Here is a 15,937-nt window from a genome sequence, read left to right as displayed (position 1 = left end):
CACCCTCCTTTAACCGTAATAAAAGTTTGTAGTTTTATTTGCGAACGTAGTTATGTTGAATCCCAACTGAGGCGGCCATTTTTGTTTCACAATTATTTGTTGTTTTCATAGCGGTTACAAGTCAAAATTGTATATTTTTTCTCCGTTCCGTTCATCGTCTTCCATTTTCTTTTTCTTCTTCTTTTTCCCCCACTGAAATTCTGATTGTCTTGCTTATTGAGTTTTCAAGAAAAAATTTGTTTTCTGATTTTTACGGATTTATTTTTAACTAGCCTGTGTGCCCGGTATTGCTCGGATGTTCAGGTCAGGGGTATTGAACAAAAACAATGATAGTACGTAGGCAGGCTGGAACCCGTACCGCGAAGGAGGAAAAGAACGTGAACAAAATTAAAAAAAAAAAAAAAGTGACGTCTTTGCCATTGCGTCAATCGCCAAACCTGAAGTGGCGAAAATAAGGCTAGTCAATCATAAAGAGGGGATGTCTTTCGAAAATATCGGGGGAAAAAAGCGACCACTCCTTGTAGAAAAATGCCCGGTTCAGGGTGAAGGAATTAATGTTTTTAGCCAACTTTTCGATATTTGTCGTCCAAGGGTCGAGCTTCAAAACGATACCAATCTCGTGAAAATCCGTCGCCTCTGTCAAAAGTTTTAGGCAGACATACAGACAGGTAAGAATTATATAATAGATTTTTTTTTATATCCCAAGTACTGATTAAAAGTTAAGTATTTGTCAACAACTTTAAAAACTCCCTTAACTCTACCACCAAGTGTTTACAGCAATTCCAGAGACTTAACGTCGGTAGCGTTCCCAATGCTTAGTGAATAAAACTTGGTTCTTAAGCAGTATACGGACAGAACTTAAATAATGACGCTATTAATTAGAAACTAATTCTTTACATGGGAAGGGCGTTTTGTTAACTATTCTGTACTTTCAGCTAACAATTTAATAAACAAAAGATATCGTAAAAATTTCATTTAACTTTAAAATCCTATATAAAAAAATAACAAGGCTTATAAAATGCTTAAGTGGGCAAACTTTTTTTTCAAAAAATTTGTTGTGCATGTTTTTCTTCATTGCCCAGAAGAGACCGCTGTTATTATTTAGCATTTTGAAAGGTGATGTGGTCTAGTGGTTAACGACATGGACTTACGACCTGGGTGTCCTAAGTTCGAATCCAGTTCGTTTCACAAAAGCAGTTTCACTTTGGATGTTGACAACTTCCACGTAGTCTTTCCCATAATCATTGATGCCTTTCTAGAAAGAATTCTGACTAGAAAAATATCAGGGGAAACTAAGGCCAACAATACAATCTTCGGATTTATAAGATATGATGATGATATTTTTTTTCTTTTAGGTACACTACAACTAGACGGCGGATGAATACTAGTGCATTTGTGTAGGGAGAAGTAGGGCTGCAAATGGAGAATGAAGGCCGGTAAATTGGAATAAAGCATATTTTCGAAATATTTGAAGTCGTGCGAAGCGGTGTTGTTGAAATAAAAGCAAGTAAGCAATGTTCCAATAGGTTTGTATTACGTACACATAGATTCGAAAAAGTTGTCAAAAAACAAATGTATAACAAATAAATGTTATCAAAGGCAAGTTACTTTTCTACCTAACTGGATACAGTTTTGTGTTTTTATTCAATGTAACATTTATTCAGCTCGAAAAACATAGTGTTTACTTATGTATTCGAAAATTCAAGATGGCGTCTCACACCCTCTTTAACACCGTAAGTATGGAAAAAGGTGTTATAAATAAAAAACTATACAAAATACTATTAAAAACCCGCCGAATATATGTCAACATATATTGAGCGAGTTTTTAACAGTATTTTATCCGGTTTTTTATTTATAACATCTTTTCCCAAACTTACCGTGTTAAAGAGAGAATAAGACGCCATCTTGAATTTTCGAATACATCGGTAAACACTGTATGTTTTTCGAGCTGAATAAATATGTTACATTGAATAAAAACACGAAAAATATATCCAGTTAGGTAGAAAAGTAACTTATCTTGCCTTTGATAACATTTATTTGTTATATATTTGTTTTTTGGCAACTTTTTCGAATTTATGTGTACAGTAATACAAACCCGTTCCAATTTATCGTACGGTCCTGGATATTACCTTAAACTATATCCGATGGTGAGGGCCACAGCTTGCAGGCCTTAGGGAGTGTGGAGCCACCCTTTAATTGCCATTGTTCCCAGGTCCACTCTGACCCGGAGTGGTAGCACCTGTTAGGGTCCCAACTATGGGTTAAATAGAAGACGACTTAAAAAACAAATATACTATATTAAAAAATCGTTCTTCAAAATCACCAGATTCGGCATTAAATAACCTGAAAAGGGTTGATATGCCGTAAAACAAAACAACCAAACCAAACCAATTTATCGTCTGCATATCTCGACCAAGTCCGAAGTTTATATTTGAAAACTCAGTAATCTCCATTAAACTACCAAAATATAAAACAGTCTTTCAACTTCTAAATTAGATTCAAATAAAGTGTTTACTAATTACATACGACAAATTAACGCACAACAAATGTATGACAAAGAACAACTGCTCCTACTGATTGTCTATTCGCGTTATATTTAGGCACGTCATTCGAACAACCTGGTTCCTATATCAGGAACAAAAAAAAGCAGCCGATTTTAATTTAAACGGATTGGCATGCTGTTTTTTTTTTTTTTTTTTTTTTTTTTGTTTTTTTTTTTTTTTTGTTTGTTTGTTTGTTTTTTTGTTTTGTTTTTTGGTTTTTTTCTAAAAAATGTTTCCTAAAATGTAGAAAATAAGTTTCAGACTAAGGAGATTTGGAAAATTAAATAATTTGTCAATATATTTACTTTTCATTGTCGTTTTCTTTTTTTATTTAGCATTTACTATTTAAAAAAGATTTAAAACTTACTATAAAAAATTTTTTAAAAAAACATGATTTAAAAAAGTAAACTAATATATTTTTTTAATTAGAACTGTTTTATTTTTATGTTTTACTTGTCTTTTGTTTGTTTTTTGTTTTAAAATTCTCCCTAAAAAAACAGCAGTAGCAAATTTTAGCAAAAATATGACACTAACAGAGAATCAGCAGGAACAGTTGTGTCTTGTCGTACATTAGTCGTACCTTAAATTGCCGTGAAACTATAAATTGTGAAACCATCCAAAACCCGCTATTCTGTTTGCAAAAACCGGTGACCTTTCTCTCAAGATATTATTATGTCGCATTCAAAATGCAGTTGTAGTACATTTTGAACATTGAATCGATTTTCATTGAGTTTGTATATTTGTAGACTGACCATTCAACACATTCTTTTTTCAAAATATCATTGAAGCACAGGTAATATGTGTCTGGGTTAAATTTTCCAATTGAATTCTTCAACCGTATTTGTTGTGCACGAAAAGTTCGATTTGGACGCAAACATTTTTTTTTTTAATTTATGTTGTATATTTGATTACTTGGTCGTGGTAGCTTGATCGATCATTTGTGCAGTCGAAACTATCTAGAGTTTGTTTTTTGCTGTTTTCTTTTTGTCTTGTTTTTTTTTTCATTCGATACTGGCTTTATGATTAGCTATGTACATATTAAAAACAATAATGAAACGGAATTTATTTTTAAATATCTGCTGTGTTCCAACTATGAAGTAATTATACGTAAACGAATATAATAATACGTTCGTTTTTGGTTTAAAATCGTGTTCATTTCAAAATAATTCTCACAGAATATTATCGAGAAACACTTGAATCGGATAATATATTTACTAACTGTACATATCCTGCATTGCCAGGTAAAATTACCGACCGAAGCGATTAGTCACATATTATTTAAGATACAAAAAATATCCAAAGTTGTTACGATTTTCCTGGAAGTTGATCATATGTTGGATTTTTGGAGGTATAAAACATAGTCATCTTAATCTATTACATCTAACCGAGGAAATAAAATCTAATAGCTTAAAGGGAAATAACTCATAGATTAAATAGAAAATTTACCTCCGTTTTTAAAAGCAGCTGGTGTTGGTTATAATAATATTTAAAAATAAATTAAATGTAAATTAAATTAAAAATAAATTCAATAAATCAACCTCATATAATATTTCTAAATAGAATGCTTAAAACAATTCTATTACTAATTTCCATTTAAACCTTAGAGCAATAATTAAAACAGATTTTCTTTAATGTAAAAATCTCTTGAATGTTGATTCCGATTGAATATATATATATATATATATATATATATATATATATATATATCATGCAGTAATACAAGTATATAAAAGTTGGGGGGTTTTTTTCAGTATTGAAATCTATTTATGAAACACTACCTTTTGTATATACTCGTATTAACTAAATTGAGAACAAATAAACAAACAGGAAACTTTATTATAATAAATTAAAATCCGCTAACAATCCACACGAGAAACTGATGAACTAGAAAAATATTGATAAATCAATAATGAAATGACATTTACTTTGTATAATAGAATATTATATATTAACAAGTCTGCTGGAGAACATTTCTTACATACAGGGATTTGGTAGAGAAAAATGAATTCGGACCTCTCTCTCTCTCTCTCTCTCTCTCTCTCTCTCTCTCTATCACACACAGAGAGAGAGAGAGAAATATATGTATATATATATATATATATATATATATATATATAGTTGATGGGTATGATTACAGTGACCATTGTCTGTATAAAATGCCTCTTTCTCTGTCTTTTTGGAGGCGATATGTATCGGGGTGATTTGGTCGAACGGGGGAGTATTATTGCATTTGCTTACCACAAAAATGGCTAATGTCCAAAGTTTAGCGAAAGATCTTCGCACCTTGTCACACTGTGGGCGGCAGACGAATCGAAAATGAAGACCGGCTGGCAAGAGATTGGATTGCAGACACAATCGCAAAAGACAGTGGCAAAATAAAAGACCATTTTCTTTTATTATTTCCGATTGACTGTCTGCGACGAAATTGATAAGTGGCTCAACGTTCTATTTTTATACAAAACTATCAGTGTTTGAAGATACGTATCCTCACCTAACCCGGCGTTGCTTCTGAATATTTTCTAGATTTTCCCCTGAAATTTCATACTACAAACATTTCTTTAAATCCTTTATTTCTTCATGTAGCTTATTATCATTATTATTATTATTATCATTATTATTATTATTATTATTACTACTACATTTTTAATGCATCAAGACTTGTATTCAATAATGCGGGTTTTTTTTTCACCGCTGATTTCGTATTATGCGTATTATTCCAGTTTGTCTGTTATTCTCATAACATTTCGGCCGATGTAATCTACGACATTCTTCAGATAATGTTCAGAGTAATGTCGGGAACATCTCTGCCGAACTGGGGAATCTGCACGGAATTTCGAACGGAACTCTTTATTTAATCCATGAGAGTAGCATGCTCTCATTCCGTCAGCCATTATCAATCCTCATCTCAAAAATTTAGAAACATAATGTTGATTTCAGTTTCTCAGTCAAAACTTTAACCTGATTCCAGAAGTATCAGACCGCCTCTTTGTAAGCTTTATTCTACGCATATCGACATTGCAAAAGAAGACAAAAAGTCTCAATCGCTTTTATTGGGACATATTAGCCAATGAGAAAACCCCTTATTCTCAATGATTCCATGTAATGCTTTCCTTACTTTGTCTTGTTTCTACCGGGTTATCTTCCCACGAGTCGAAGAAAGTGATTTTGGTGTTGTAAATCTCGTTCTCTAAATTCTAATCGAAAATACCTTTTCGTCAATCAATCCAAACGCGATAGTCTTCTATCTATGGGAATGTTTAATAAGCCTGAGTAATGCTACGAAGTCCAGCATACCAGGATTTGCCTTTCCTCTTTGCGAAGGTATTAGTCAATCGCAAAATGTCTGAGGCGCCCACATCGGGTTATGCGGACGGGAGCGCCGCCCAGGATAGTTTTAAGGGGCCATAGTTTCCCAATTTGAAGCGCTGGCTTGTTCTACCCACCTTCTGTCCCTATACAACATCTACCTGCGTAAATACCGATGTTACAAAATGGATTGAGAGAGAGAGAGAGAGAAAGAGAGGTGAGTAAACGTGGAGTGTAGACACGTTTACCAGAACCGAAGGTCAGCTGACCAGATTACGTATGAGTGACGTGGTCAGGTTGGCTAGATCTGAGAGATTTGATTTGGACACAGAAGACAACGGACGGCTTCCCGTTGTCTCCTTCTCTCCACGGAGGTGGGGGACGAACGCTGACGTGTGTAGAAGAAGAACCCACACAGGCCGATTTCACTTCCACCTCCTGCAGGACCTCTGGGAAAAGTGAAATAAAAAACTATAAAACTAATTCCTTGTCTTGGAGTGATTGAATCTTCATCCAAAAACAGTTATCAAGTCTCCCTCCAGGATGAGAAATTTCCAGATGGTCCAACATCGAAGAAGCAGAGGTAGGTTCTGAAAATACATGTCACACACACGATTCCCTTTATGATAATCAAACACACAACCCTTTATATTAGAGACAATCTTACGCACACGGAATCCTTTTATGTTATACACCAAACGTAAATGGTGCCCCTCAATGATAACCCTATGTAACACCGATTCCTAGTAGGTCCATATTCCCAGGCCTTATCCTTACTCTGGAAACTAGTTAGATAACTGCTAAATGACCGAGACGCTCCTACCAAGAATGCCGACGGGGCTCCTGGAGTTATTTTCGGGAGCCAACCTGGCTCTTCCGCTAAGGTGCTGGCTTTTTTTCCTTCTACCTTCTAGTTTTGTGTTATATTCCAGTGTTTGAGGCGCACATAGAGTTGTCTTCCCTTGGATTCGCATCGATTTATGTTGATCTTTTCTATAGAATCACCCAATTAATCTAGTTGTTGCCTTCGCATTAACTTTCTAATTTCCTAGCTGGACTAGTTTCTCTACTGAAACTAATCCCGTTTGCCACGTTAATTCTAGCATATGTTCCGAACATTAGTCTAAATTCAGACAAACGTATATAATAATCCTTGAAGCAGACTATTAAACAACTGATATTATACAATTTATTTATACATTTTTATATTGCATCCTCTTTAAAACACTTTCCCAGTTTCAACCAGAAATAAAGATATCATATACGCGCTTTAATTTCTAAATAAATAAATACTGAAGTTCTCATTTTTCGTGAAGACAAACACAATTTTTAAGTTAATTTAAGTTTACGTAATATCATTATTCTATATCTTGTATTACACCCCCCACACACATATATATATATATACATATATATATATATATCCATAGTAAAGTTAAGAACTTTGCAGCTAATTCTACCCTATGCGACGAAGGCCATCAACTCCCCATATTTCCTCCTATAACACAGGACAAGCTAGATAACATACAAATATCCGTGCATGAGGTCGCCAAGCTAATAAAGAACCTAGATTCCAGTAAAGCAACTGGCCCTGATGGCATCCCAATTATAGTGTTAAAAAAGCTTCAACCAGAACTTGCTCCCGTACTTAGGAAACTATTTAAGCGCTGCCTTAAGGAGAAGTGCTTTCCGACTCCCTGGAAGACCTCATCAGTTTGCCCTGTATTTTAGAATTCAGGTGATAAGTCATCTCCCTCTCAGTACAGACCAATAAGTCTCCTGTGTGTTATGAGTAAGTTGCTGGAATCCATATTAAATAGAGAAATAGTCAACCACCTCAGCAGAAATAACCTTTTTAGTGACACACAATATGGTTTCCGCTCTGCAAGATCTACCGCAGATGTGCTGACGGTTATATCCCACAGGATAAGTGAATCTCTTGACAAAGGCTTCCTTTCTAGGGCAACTGCTCTTGACATATCAAAGGCCTTCGACAAGGTATGGCATAAGGGTCTACTTCACAAGATTTGCAGCTACGGTATAACTGGAAATGTTTTCTCAATCATTAAATCATTTCTCTCCGATAGGCTCATAAGAGTAGTGGTAGATGGACAAAAAAATCGGAGGCCTGCAATATAAATGCTGGAGTCCCTCAGGGGTCAATCCTGGGCCCAACTCTCTTCCTGATCTACATCAATGACCTCCCTAAACACATACTTAAATCATTCGTTGACATCTATGCTGATAACACGACCATCTACGGCAACACATCAAAGGCTGTAAATGACAAAGTTCTCTCTGATTCTCTCTCCTCTGATCTCGAGCGCGTGGTTCAGTGGGGGAAGATGTGGCTGGTTACCTTTAATGCATCCAAAACAAAACTCCTATTCTTACATCATCAACACTCTGATCCCCAGATGGCATCAATTGTGATGGATGGCTCCTCTGGGTGAGGCCCCGTGTTTTGACAAGCTTCTGGGTTTGACCTTTACTCCTGATCTGAAATGGAACACGTACATCAAGTCTGTTGCCAAGGTCGCTGGAAAGATGGTGGGATCCTTCTACCGCTCCAGAAGATATCTCACTACTGATGCAATTCTCTATCTATATAAAAGCCAAGTATGTCCAAGGATGGAATACTGTTGCCATATCTGGGCAGGAGCTCCTAAAAACAGCCTATACTGCCTTGACAGAGTACAAAATAGACTTCGTGGCTTAGTGGGGGATGCCCTTTTTTCTACCCTGCGACCTCTCTCCCACAGAAGAGACGTTGCGAGCCTATCCTTGTTCTATCGTTATTTCCACGGCAGGTGCTCGTCTGAACTCCAATCTCTGCCCCCCTCGCCAATCTTTCACGAAAAACACTCGTCTAGCTGAATCCACTGTGAAAAATTTCCCCCACTCTATATATGTGCCTAAATCAAAACGCGGATTCCATGAACAAAGCTTCTTTCTTAGAACTGCACGCCTGTGGAACTCTGCTCCGTCTGCCTGCTTCCCTCCGGACTACAACTTGGATGTCTTTAAGTCCAATGTTAACAAATTCCTAATTAAACACTTCATCAAATCTCCACACTAACGTAATGTACTTGCAATAACACTTATCCCTGAGTGGCTTCCGGGCCTTGATCAGTGGTGATCACTGTGTAAAAAAAAATAATAATAAATTACATATTGATGTGTGGAAAAATACTTTAGTAATTATACTTTATTTTTGCGCAACAATAGTTTCGATTTTAATATAACGAATAATTCTGTTTAGAAATGATGTATATTTTTGGACAAATGTTTCGCAAGTCTTCAGAAATGACAATGATGGCGAAGCCTTTCTGTTATAATTGCAGAGCAGTTGCTTGTGTATACTTCTAGCTTGTTATTGGAGAAACCGATTTGGAAAAAAAATTGCTCATTCGAAATTTTTGGAGAAAACTGTTTTTTATTATGTCCGTGGGAGATGTATGTGGAGTGTTAGATTTCTCATGAACCATTCTAACAGATTCTGCCAATTGGTTTTAAAACACCGAGATTAGACAAAACTGAAAAAAGAGTCTTACATCTAATAGGTTCCGCAGTATCGAGCAGGCCAAGCTCAAACATCTGTCTCATTGTCGCAATATTGCATCCATGTGCCTGTTTTACAAGAATTTAATAGAATGTGCTTATATGAACTCTTAGTAATTGTGTCACCTCGACATACATTCTTTCGACTGATCCAACAAACATAGATACCTTTTACTCTAATAGTTTCTTTCCTCCAACTGCTAGACTTTGGAATTTCTTCCCTGTTTCCATGGCTGTACAGACCTGCAGCATTTTAAATGTAATGTGGACAGACATTTCACTGCTCAACTCCAGATACTCTCGTGTTAGATACGATCCCAAATAGTGACCCTTTACGTTTCAAGTGGAAATATCCTTTGTTAAAGGTTAAAAAGAATACATAAATCCTAGTAGTATTTTATTTTTTTTTTGGGGGGGGTGAAACAAAATTCTAGTTCAACGAATCTCTTACTTTAAAAAAAAACGTTAAATAAAATATGGTTCGTCGAGCAAATTTAGGAATATTTTAATATTTGCTTAATTTATCACGGATATGATAATGAAAAAAAAGATATTTTGGATATGATAATGAAAAAATATATATATTACGGAAATGATAATGATAAAAACAGATATTACGGATATGATAATGAAAAAAAGATATTACGGATATGATAATAAAAAAAAGATATTACGGATATGATAATGAAAAAAAAGATGTTACGGATATGATAATGAAAAAAAAGATATTACGGATATGATAATAAAAAAAAGATATTACGGATATGATAATAAAAAAATAAGATATTACGGATATGATAATAAAAAAAAAGATATTACGGATATGATAATGAAAAAAAAGATATTACGAATATGATAATGAAAAAAGGATATTACGGATATGATAATGAAAAAAAAGATATTACGGATATGATAATGAAAAAATAAGATATTACGAATATGATAATGGAAAAAAAAGATATTACGGATATGATAATAAAAAAAGGATATATCGGATATGATAATAAAAAAAAGGATATTACAGATATGATAATGAAAAAAAAGATATTACGGATATGATAATGAAAAAAAAGATATTACGAATATGATAATAAAAAAAAAGATATTACGGATATGATAATAAAAAAAGGATATTACGGATATGATAATGAAAAAAAAGATATTACGGATATGATAATGAAAAAAAAGATGTTACGAATATGATAATAAAAAAAAAGATATTACGAATATGATAATAAAAAAAAAGATATTACGGATATGATAATAAAAAAGGATATTACAGATATGATAATGAAAAAAAAGATATTACGAATATGATAATAAAAAAAAAGATATTACGGATATGATAATAAAAAAAGGATATTACGGATATGATAATGAAAAAAAAGATGTTACGAATATGATAATAAAAAAAAAGATATTACGAATATGATAATAAAAAAAGGATATTACGGATATGATAATGAAAAAAAAGATATTACGGATATGATAATTAAAAAATAAGATATTACGGATATGATAATTAAAAAATAAGATATTACGGATATGATAATGAAAAAAGGATATTACGGATATGATAATGAAAAAAAAGATATTACGGATATGATAATGAAAAAATAAGATATTACGAATATGATAATGGAAAAAAAAGATATTACGGATATGATAATAAAAAAAGGATATATCGGATATGATAATAAAAAAAAGGATATTACGGATATGATAATAAAAAAAAGGATATTACGGATATGATAATAAAAAAAAGGATATTACGGATATGATAATAAAAAAAAGGATATTACGGATATGATAATTAAAAAATAAGATATTACTGATATGATAATAAAAAAAAGGATATTACGGATATGATAATAAAAAAAGGATATTACGGATATGATAATAAAAAAAGGATATTACGGATATGATAATAAAAAAAGGATATTACGGATATGATAATAAAAAAAAGGATATTACGGATATGATAATAAAAAAAAAGGATATTACGGATATGATAATAAAAAAAAGGATATTACGGATATGATAATAAAAAAAAGGATATTACGGATATGATAATAAAAAAAGGATATTACGGATATGATAATAAAAAAAAGGATATTACGGATATGATAATAAAAAAAAGGATATTACTGATATGATAATAAAAAAAGGATATTACAGATATGATAATGAAAAAAAAGATATTACGGATATGATAATGAAAAAAAAGATATTACGAATATGATAATAAAAAAAAAGATATTACGGATATGATAATAAAAAAAGGATATTACGGATATGATAATGAAAAAAAAGATATTACGGATATGATAATGAAAAAAAAGATATTACGGATATGATAATGAAAAAAAAGATGTTACGAATATGATAATAAAAAAAAAGATATTACGAATATGATAATAAAAAAAAAGATATTACGGATATGATAATAAAAAAGGATATTACAGATATGATAATGAAAAAAAAGATATTACGAATATGATAATAAAAAAAAAAGATATTACGGATATGATAATAAAAAAAGGATATTAAGGATATGATAATGAAAAAAAAGATGTTACGAATATGATAATAAAAAAAAAGATATTACGAATATGATAATAAAAAAAGGATATTACGGATATGATAATGAAAAAAAAGATATTACGGATATGATAATTAAAAAATAAGATATTACGGATATGATAATTAAAAAATAAGATATTACGGATATGATAATGAAAAAAGGATATTACGGATATGATAATGAAAAAAAAGATATTACGGATATGATAATGAAAAAATAAGATATTACGAATATGATAATGGAAAAAAAAGATATTACGGATATGATAATAAAAAAAGGATATATCGGATATGATAATAAAAAAAAGGATATTACGGATATGATAATAAAAAAAGGATATTACGGATATGATAATAAAAAAAAGGATATTACGGATATGATAATAAAAAAAAGGATATTACGGATATGATAATTAAAAAATAAGATATTACTGATATGATAATAAAAAAAAGGATATTACGGATATGATAATAAAAAAAGGATATTACGGATATGATAATAAAAAAAGGATATTACGGATATGATAATAAAAAAAGGATATTACGGATATGATAATAAAAAAAAGGATATTACGGATATGATAATAAAAAAAAAGGATATTACGGATATGATAATAAAAAAAAGGATATTACGGATATGATAATAAAAAAAAGGATATTACGGATATGATAATAAAAAAAGGATATTACGGATATGATAATAAAAAAAAGGATATTACGGATATGATAATAAAAAAAAGAATATTACTGATATGATAATAAAAAAAAGGATATTACGGATATGATAATAAAAAAAGGATATTACGGATATGATAATAAAAAAAGGATATTACGGATATGATAATGAATATGTATATATATAACGGATATGATAATGAAAAAAAAAGATATTACGGATATGATAATGAAAAAAAGATATTACGGATATGATAATGAATATGTATATATATAACGGATATGATAATAAAAAAAAGGATATTACGGATATGATAATAAAAAAAAGGATATTACTGATATGATAATAAAAAAAAGGATATTACGGATATGATAATAAAAAAAAGGATATTACGGATATGATAATAAAAAAAAGGATATTACTGATATGATAATAAAAAAAAGGATATTACGGATATGATAATAAAAAAAAAGATATTACGAATATGATAATAAAAAAAGGATATTACGGATATGATAATGAAAAAAAAGATATTACGGATATGATAATTAAAAAATAAGATATTACGGATATGATAATTAAAAAATAAGATATTACGGATATGATAATGAAAAAAGGATATTACGGATATGATAATGAAAAAAAAGATATTACGGATATGATAATGAAAAAATAAGATATTACGAATATGATAATGGAAAAAAAAGATATTACGGATATGATAATAAAAAAAGGATATTACGGATATGATAATAAAAAAAAGGATATTACGGATATGATAATAAAAAAAAGGATATTACGGATATGATAATAAAAAAAAGGATATTACGGATATGATAATAAAAAAAAGGATATTACGGATATGATAATTAAAAAATAAGATATTACTGATATGATAATAAAAAAAAGGATATTACGGATATGATAATAAAAAAAGGATATTACGGATATGATAATAAAAAAAGGATATTACGGATATGATAATAAAAAAAAGGATATTACGGATATGATAATAAAAAAAAGGATATTACGGATATGATAATAAAAAAAAAGGATATTACGGATATGATAATAAAAAAAAGGATATTACGGATATGATAATAAAAAAAAGGATATTACGGATATGATAATAAAAAAAGGATATTACGGATATGATAATAAAAAAAAGGATATTACGGATATGATAATAAAAAAAAGGATATTACTGATATGATAATAAAAAAAGGATATTACGGATATGATAATGAAAAAAAAGATATTACGGATATGATAATGAAAAAAAAGATATTACGAATATGATAATAAAAAAAAAGATATTACGGATATGATAATAAAAAAGGATATTACGGATATGATAATGAAAAAAAAGATATTACGGATATGATAATGAAAAAAAAGATGTTACGAATATGATAATAAAAAAAAAGATATTACGAATATGATAATAAAAAAAAAGATATTACGGATATGATAATAAAAAAGGATATTACAGATATGATAATGAAAAAAAAGATATTACGAATATGATAATAAAAAAAAAGATATTACGGATATGATAATAAAAAAAGGATATTACGGATATGATAATGAAAAAAAAGATGTTACGAATATGATAATAAAAAAAAAGATATTACGAATATGATAATAAAAAAAGGATATTACGGATATGATAATGAAAAAAAAGATATTACGGATATGATAATTAAAAAATAAGATATTACGGATATGATAATTAAAAAATAAGATATTACGGATATGATAATGAAAAAAGGATATTACGGATATGATAATGAAAAAAAAGATATTACGGATATGATAATGAAAAAATAAGATATTACGAATATGATAATGGAAAAAAAAGATATTACGGATATGATAATAAAAAAAGGATATATCGGATATGATAATAAAAAAAAGGATATTACGGATATGATAATAAAAAAAAGGATATTACGGATATGATAATAAAAAAAAGGATATTACGGATATGATAATAAAAAAAAGGATATTACGGATATGATAATTAAAAAATAAGATATTACTGATATGATAATAAAAAAAAGGATATTACGGATATGATAATAAAAAAAGGATATTACGGATATGATAATAAAAAAAGGATATTACGGATATGATAATAAAAAAAGGATATTACGGATATGATAATAAAAAAAAGGATATTACGGATATGATAATAAAAAAAAGGATATTACGGATATGATAATAAAAAAAAGGATATTACGGATATGATAATAAAAAAAGGATATTACGGATATGATAATAAAAAAAGGATATTACGGATATGATAATAAAAAAAAGGATATTACGGATATGATAATAAAAAAAGGATATTACTGATATGATAATAAAAAAAAGGATATTACGGATATGATAATAAAAAAAGGATATTACGGATATGATAATGAATATGTATATATATAACGGATATGATAATGAAAAAAAAAGATATTACGGATATGATAATGAAAAAAAGATATTACGGATATGATAATGAATATGTATATATATAACGGATATGATAATAAAAAAAAGGATATTACGGATATGATAATAAAAAAAAGGATATTACTGATATGATAATAAAAAAAAGGATATTACGGATATGATAATAAAAAAAATGATATTACGGATATGATAATAAAAAAAAAGGATATTACTGATATGATAATAAAAAAAAGGATATTACGGATATGATAATAAAAAAAAAGATATTACGAATATGATAATAAAAAAAGGATATTACGGATATGATAATGAAAAAAAAGATATTACGGATATGATAATTAAAAAATAAGATATTACGGATATGATAATTAAAAAATAAGATATTACGGATATGATAATGAAAAAAGGATATTACGGATATGATAATGAAAAAAAAGATATTACGGATATGATAATGAAAAAATAAGATATTACGAATATGATAATGGAAAAAAAAGATATTACGGATATGATAATAAAAAAAGGATATTACGGATATGATAATAAAAAAAAGGATATTACGGATATGATAATAAAAAAAAGGATATTACGGATATGATAATAAAAAAAAGGATATTACGGATATGATAATAAAAAAAAAGGATATTACGGATATGATAATTAAAAAATAAGATATTACTGATATGATAATAAAAAAAAGGATATTACGGATATGATAATAAAAAAAGGATATTACGGATATGATAATAAAAAAAGGATATTACGGATATGATAATAAAAAAAGGATATTACGGATATGATA

The sequence above is a fragment of the Euprymna scolopes genome, chromosome 11 (assembly GCF_053919585.1).
Source record: "Euprymna scolopes isolate OS-2025 chromosome 11, ASM5391958v1, whole genome shotgun sequence".
NCBI lineage: Eukaryota > Metazoa > Mollusca > Cephalopoda > Sepiida > Sepiolidae > Euprymna > Euprymna scolopes.
The sequence above is the reverse complement of the archived record's forward strand: the minus strand, read 5'-3'. Positions refer to the sequence as shown.